Source organism: Manis pentadactyla, chromosome 3 (genome assembly GCF_030020395.1).
Source record: "Manis pentadactyla isolate mManPen7 chromosome 3, mManPen7.hap1, whole genome shotgun sequence".
Taxonomy (NCBI): Eukaryota; Metazoa; Chordata; class Mammalia; order Pholidota; family Manidae; genus Manis; species Manis pentadactyla.
In genome coordinates, this window is record NC_080021.1 from 11,390,521 (window position 1) to 11,397,455 (window position 6,935).

Sequence of the window (6,935 nt, forward strand, 5' to 3'; positions counted from 1 at the left end):
GCTTAGGACACCTCAAACTCCCCATCTGGAAATGGGGATCAAAACCACTACAAACTCTTAGGCCCGTTGTGTGAATGATTAGGTCCGTGTTCCCTTAGTCCAGCACCTGCCACACAGGAGGGGTCTGCCAAGTTAGATGGTGACCCTACAGAATGTAGGAAGGTAGGAATGTGGCATTATTTGGGAAAGGGGTTTTTTGCAAATGTAATTAAGTTAAGAATTTCAAGATTTCATCCTGCATTAAGGTGAGCCCTAAAGCCAATGACAGGTGTCCTTAGAAGCAAAGGGCAGAAGCGACACAGAGAAGAAGGCCCTGAAGGAAAAGCAAAGATTGAAGTCACAGAGCTCCAGCCAAGGAAGACATTGCATCGTGCACCAGAAGCTGGCAGATGCAGGGACGGACCCTCCCCTAGAAACTTCAGAGGGAACAAGTTACAGCCAACACCTTGATTTCAGACTTCTGGCCTCCAGAACTTGTGAGACAATAATTTCTGTTATTTTAAACCATCAAGTTTGGGGTAAGCACTCACAGCATCCTTAGGAAAATACAAAGGGCTTAAGGAAAGTATAGCACCACTTTTATCTGCTGCTTTGCTTTGCCCACTAGGGTTGGAAAACCTTCCACCTTCTAAGGAGGGCAAACTTCTGAGAGGTGCCCGGGCTGGGACACAAACGCAAAGCTCCGTCTGGAGTCACCTAGGTGGCTGCATCCGCCCTGCCTCGTCCCCTTCTGCTGGGTGGGGCTCCATCCTGTGGCCGCCTTCATGCCAGGGCCTCCGAGGCTGGCACTGCAGCCCAAGCCTGGAGATTCCAGGCCACAGCATGAAGGGAATCGTTGTCAGCGAGATCCCATATTGTTTTGTCGCATACATTTTGCAATATGACAAGTACACGTCCAAACTATGCTCCAGGAGGGGCGAGCAAGAAATTTTCCAAAAGCCTACTTGGCAGCCTGAGTCACTCCACTGAATCAAATGCCAGTCTCATTCTTGCTTCACTCCTCCTGACATGTGATGCTGTGTCACTCAGGATGCGGAGCACCACCTGAGCGCCACCAGGAGGAGAAAAGCCTGCTCTCATCGGGGTTGGAAGCATCCGCTGGATTCTATTGGCTTATTTGGGATTTTCCCAGATGACTTCATAATGACCACTCTATTCCTACAATCATAAAAATAACAACAATCAATAGCTATTGGGTACATGCCCTGGGTACATGCCCTGTGTGAGGAACTGCACTAAGGCATTTATGTGCAATCCCTTCTTTTATCTCCACAGTAATCGTGTGACGTGAGAATTAACATTATTACCTCTGTTACAGAGAAGCTACCTGAGGACAAAGGAGGGTAAGCAATTTGCCCAAGATTTCATTTCCAGGAAGTGTCAGAGGTAGGCTTCCAGCTCTCATCTGCCTGTCCATAAAGCTGGAGATGGGAGCCCTGCACGCCCCTTCGTGTCATGTTCTCCAGGGGCTGGGATAAGGACCGCAATGCCCTCACTCCCAGAGAGTGACTGCTTCTCTGCAGAGCGGACACCCTCGAACTGGCCGTTCCAGAAAGGAGGTGAGTGGGTAAGATGATTCAAATGTGGGAAACACAGAGCTTGAACAGAACGATTACAATAGGGTGAGTTAAGTTTTCTCCCTTTCCCATCCTTTATCTGGAACACAGCGAGTATGGATGCTAAAGTAAGAGGAAGTCTTTTGTCATGTAACTCAAGGCTAGGAAAGAGATTGACATTCTTCTGGCACAATATGGTAAAAAAGAAATGTTAGCAATAGGTTAACATTTGTAAGGTGACAGACGTAACTGAGCCCAGATTACTCCGAGGGCCCCTTCCTTCCCTTTCTACAATTTAGACTCTGCTACAGACTGTCCACTCAGCATTCAGTCCTCCCTGCCCTTCCTTCCCACCTGAGCTCAGGTGTTCTTCCATCTCTCCCACCTTAGACTGAGTGGGAGGCGACCCCTCACTCCCAGCTCCGGGGAGGGGCTTGATGGGCCGAAGGGTAACCCTGTCCCCTCTGCTAGAGACTGGTTTAGAAGTGCTCATCCCCCAGTCCTGGCCAAGGGAGCAGGAGGGTCTTCTGGTACCTTGGTGGCTTCTGGGAAAGATGTCTTTGCTTGCAGGAAAGTGCCAAAGGAAAACATGAGCCCCCTCTTCCGCTAGATCCTTCAGTGCCCTGATACGATGCTCAGAATTGCTGCCACCATTTTGTCACCAACCTGAGACAGAACCCAACTGATGGTGGCAGAACAGAGAGCCAGAGAGAAACTGATCCCGAACGCCATTGTTGAACGGTGGATCCCACGAGCTTTGGATGGGCCCTGCCCCCTGGAATTCCTGATACGCGAGGTAATGAATTTCCTATTGTTTAAGCCAGTTTGAGTCAGGGTTTTGTTCCTGCCACCAAACATCCTGACGCAGACAGAATTCAAAGTTAACCCTCCTCCCCCAGCCAGCAGCTGAACCTAAGGCCACTGAGAACCGCCACCTACCCATTCCAAAGGCCGCACACAGGATGGGAAGGGATGCAGGCGGGGGTAGAATACAAGAGGTTGAGAGGACTGAGGAATTGTGGGGAATGGGGACAAGGAACAAAGGCACAAGAGAGAGGACCCGTCTGGGCCACCTAAGTGGAGTAGACACATGGTAAGCATGTGCTCAGGAGGCTAGAATTAAGGCTCCATATCCATCAGCAAGTTAATAAGATAGAAAAACTGGAGCTTCTCCTCCAGTATAAACTAGAGCTGCCCCCACTAAATTGGCACCATCCTCTTTACTCGGAATGTGTTGGACCATAATGTACAAACCTAAAGTAAAGAATGGACTGCATATTCTCCATAGGTCCATTTGTGCTTCCCTGGCCAACATCTCCATCCTTTTGTAGACCACATCACCCTCTCTCCCACAAAATACAGTATGTTGCTGGAATTACAGATCATTGGCCCCAGCAGTCTTAAAAGGCTGCCTAATCTTACGCTCTAATTTTTTCCTCCTGGAAAGGAGAAGCAGTTTCCCTGAGGCAAAGCAGATTTGTGGCTGAGCCAAGACTGAAATGCAGGTCTCCAATCTTCCTCGCCAGCGTCTCCCCACTAAACACATCCCCCAACCTCAAGCATATACCAAGAAATTGTCAATAGGTCTGAACAGCCGAACAGTTTTCAATAAATAAACTTGAAAAGCACTGCATTCAATGAATCACATTGAAGATGTTTCTGTACTAGAGGAAAGTCTCACACTGTTTGTGATGTATGTTTATCTATTTGCCAGTATTGCTCTGTGAATCTCTAAAACCTACATGTATACCCTCTTTCTCAAATCTAGTGGACCATGGAATCTTTCTTTCTCCCAGAACGTCTAAAAGGAATTGTGTTCTACAAATTACATTTCAGCAAATGTGCGATGTGGGCCTTTCTCCCTGAAAAGGCAACAAGGTCAAACATGAAAAGAAGCAGAGAAAGGCATGGGCGAAACAATGGATAGCTGAATAATCAGACAGATGGGTGGATGGATGAATGGATGGATGGATGGATGGATGGATGGATGGATGGGTGGGTGGATGGACGGGTGGGTGGATGGATGGGTGGGTGGGCGGGATGGATGGATGGATGGATGGATGGGATGGATGGATGGATGGATGGATGGATGGATGGATGGATGGGTGGATGGACGGGTGGGTGGATGGATGGGTGGGCGGGTGGGATGAATGGATGGATGGATGGATGGATGGATGGGATGGATGGATGGATGGGATGGATGGATGGATGGATGGATGGATGGATGGATGGATGGACGGGTGGGTGGATGGATGGATGGGATGGATGGATGGATGGATGGATGGATGGATGGATGGATGGATGGATGGATGGATGGATGGATGGGTGGGTGGATGGACGGGTGGGTGGATGGATGAGTGGGTGGGTGGGATGGATGGATGGATGAATGGATGGATGGATGGGTGGGTGGGTGGATGGATGGATAGATAAAGACAACATAATTTAAGCCCCTGACCTAAAGCAGACTTGTTAAATGGACTAATACTTTCTTCCTCTTAAGCTAGCTTGAGTTGTACATTAGTCAGGTTTCTTTTCATTGTTGTTGCTGTGATAATAATGCTTAACAAACAATCCTCAAATTTCAGTGACTTTCTTCAACAAATATTTATACTACACTCTCAGGCCAGCTGGACCAGGCTGGACCCTGGCTTCTGGGTACGTTCAGGTCTTCATTTGTTTTCATCCAGGACCGAGACTGATGGAGCAAAGGCTCTTGGGTGCATGTTCTACTCATGGTGGAAAGGAATTCCAGGCAGCTGGGGCAAGTCTGTCTCTTAAGACCTCAGCTTCAAACTGCCATTTCCAGCCACATTCCATTAGCCTAAGCAAGTCTTACTGTCAAGGCCCAAAATCAATAGGGACAGAATACTACACTCTGCTCACAGGTAAACGAAGATAAGAACAGGCAGGAAAAGAATCATGGGCAAATAAGAAACGCCACCAGAAATTACTTCTTCTACCACTTACAACCCAAATAGTCCTAAAATTCAATCTACTGATTAATTTGTGGGTTCTTACTTGTAAGGTAACTTTAAGCTACAGAATCCTTTATAGCTGGACAAAGTCAGGTGTTTTAGCCTCCTTGACTGATCCTCACTCTTAGGACGTTCCTGTCTTCTCCGCTCATTCTTATTTCCTCCTTCTCTTTGGATTTGATACAAATTATTTTCCTTTTATGTGTTCAATGGACTTTTGCAATCGTGCATGGGTGAACAGTTCAAGCTGTTAAGGGGTGATGTGCCTGAGAGCCAATAGCTCGATATAGACAGAATTGCCATATTAGTATTGTATATTGAATGTTGTTTGTTCAGTTATTTCTATTACAGTCACTATTTTTTTAAAAATAAACTGCATGCTAAAAAGCAACGGTACTGATCTTGGTAACAAGAAATGTAGATCTCATAAACGTAAGCATTTGCAGTAGAGGTAGGAGTCCTCAGGCATGGTTTAAGTTGGGAATCTTGAGCCTCAAGAGGATCAAACTGTATATGCAATTATGAAGGAAACAAACATATTCAAAGAACATGTCTGTGATTCTGAAACTGTATTGTTGAAGGCTGTGTTATAAAAGGAAGGTATAATTGGAAATTTAATTATTTTGTAGTCCTCTGTGGATATAGACCCTTTGGTGATACATAAAAATAGGATTTGACTTTCAGACATTGACTTTCAGACGTATTTTCTAGGGGATGTTCTAAAGGACAAGAAGAGATTTACTGCCTGTATTTACAAAATATTAACATGAACATGGCCACCTGCCAAATGTATGCACATGATTTAAAAGAATATATTAATCAAGAGGGTGTGGCATAATATATTGTCGCACAGAGAGACCTGGTGCAAAGTCCCAGGTCTAGAAATTAGGCAAATTATTTAACCTCAGTTTCCCAGTCTGTGATATGGGGAGCAAATACCACAGATATCTCAAGTTTTGAGAAGTTAAAATGCAGTAATGCTAATTATCTAAAGCTTCTTATTAGAGACCCCCATTTATATGCTTCACATATGTTAACACAGTAACAACACTCTGAGTGTTACTCATCTTCTACAGAGGAGGAAACAGAGGCATACAGAAGGTAAATGACTTGCCAAGGTCACCCAGCTAGCTAGTGATAGAAATGGAGTGTAAGGCCAGGCCACCTGCTCCACAGTCTGTGTTATTGACCATTTGCTATAGATTGAATGTTTGTGTCCTCTCAAAATTCATACATGGAAACCTAATCCCAAGTGTGATGGTATTAGGAGGTGGGGTTTCTGGGAGGTGATTAGGTCTCCAGGGTGGAGCCCTCATGAATGGGATCAGTGTCCTTATAAAAGAGACCCCAGAGGGCCCCCCGGGCCCCTTCTGCCATGTGAAGACATGGCGATAAAATGGAAAACGGACCTTCACAAGACACCCAATCAGCTGGCGCCTTGATCCTAGACTTCCTACCCTCCAGAACTGTGAGACATGTTTGCTGTCTGAGCCATGCAGTCTGTGGTTTGTCAGGGCAGCCCTGACAGTCTAAGACACCCCACACTATGGTGCCTCTCGAACAAGGTGCGTATGGGGCACTCAGCACATGGCAGATCCTTGGGCAGTGGGCATCCCCTTCCTTTGCCTCAGTGAGGACCGCCAGAGGCTCCGAGCAATCCCTTGGAATCTCACGTGTGCGCCTTGCACGGTCTGTCTGTCACGTGATGACATCCCGGAGTCCGGGGCCGGTGTGGAGCGGCTCTGCAACCTTGGGCAAGTCCTCAAGCTCCCTAGCCCTCTACGTCCTCACCTACATGACGCGGCTGAAAATACCTGCCCCTGATACTTGTACGAAAGTATTGTGATTGCTAAAGAATTAACAAATGCAAAAGCCCCTTGAAATTTTAAGTCCTCTGAAGATGCTAGATTTTTTTTATAATATAATGAAGGTGATTTTATAAGGTAACATGCCAGAGGCTGGCCCTCCCAAAGCTTTCTCCTCCTCTCCTACAAGCCATAGACTTATTCTAATGATGTTGTTTTTTGCTCAAGATGTGTTTGGAATGTTTTTGTGGAAATTACCTTTATAGCTGGTTTATAAGCCAAGTGAGAAAATCAGTTTAATGACCTGACAGGCCTCCATCTCATGTGGGGTGCCAAAAATAGTCTTTCTGAGTTGTTGTCCCACATTATGCATAAGAAGCAACTCTGAATGATTTATGTGTATTAAAAAAAATCAAATCACCCTCAGAAGGGGAAGGTTTGCCCCATGGAGACTAGCATAACAACTTGCGGGAGGGCTCTGAGGGCAGTATCCTAAATTCACAGTCATATTTTACACTCATCAAACTTGAATGACTGTGCCCGGTGGTACCAGCCAAGTCAGCAAGCAAAGGTTTTGTCTGTCAAAATGTCAGGAAACC

General features: G+C 46.2%; 1 long non-coding RNA gene across 1 annotated transcript; it reads left to right on the forward strand.

Moving 5' to 3' along the window:
• The first annotated feature begins 1,116 nt into the window (after positions 1 to 1,116).
• LOC130683146 (uncharacterized) lies at positions 1,117 to 3,192 on the forward strand. Its single transcript, XR_008996756.1, has 3 exons — positions 1,117 to 1,559; positions 2,167 to 2,352; positions 3,004 to 3,192. It is a non-coding gene; the product is annotated as an uncharacterized LOC130683146 (long non-coding RNA).
• The last annotated feature ends 3,743 nt before the right edge of the window (positions 3,193 to 6,935 follow it).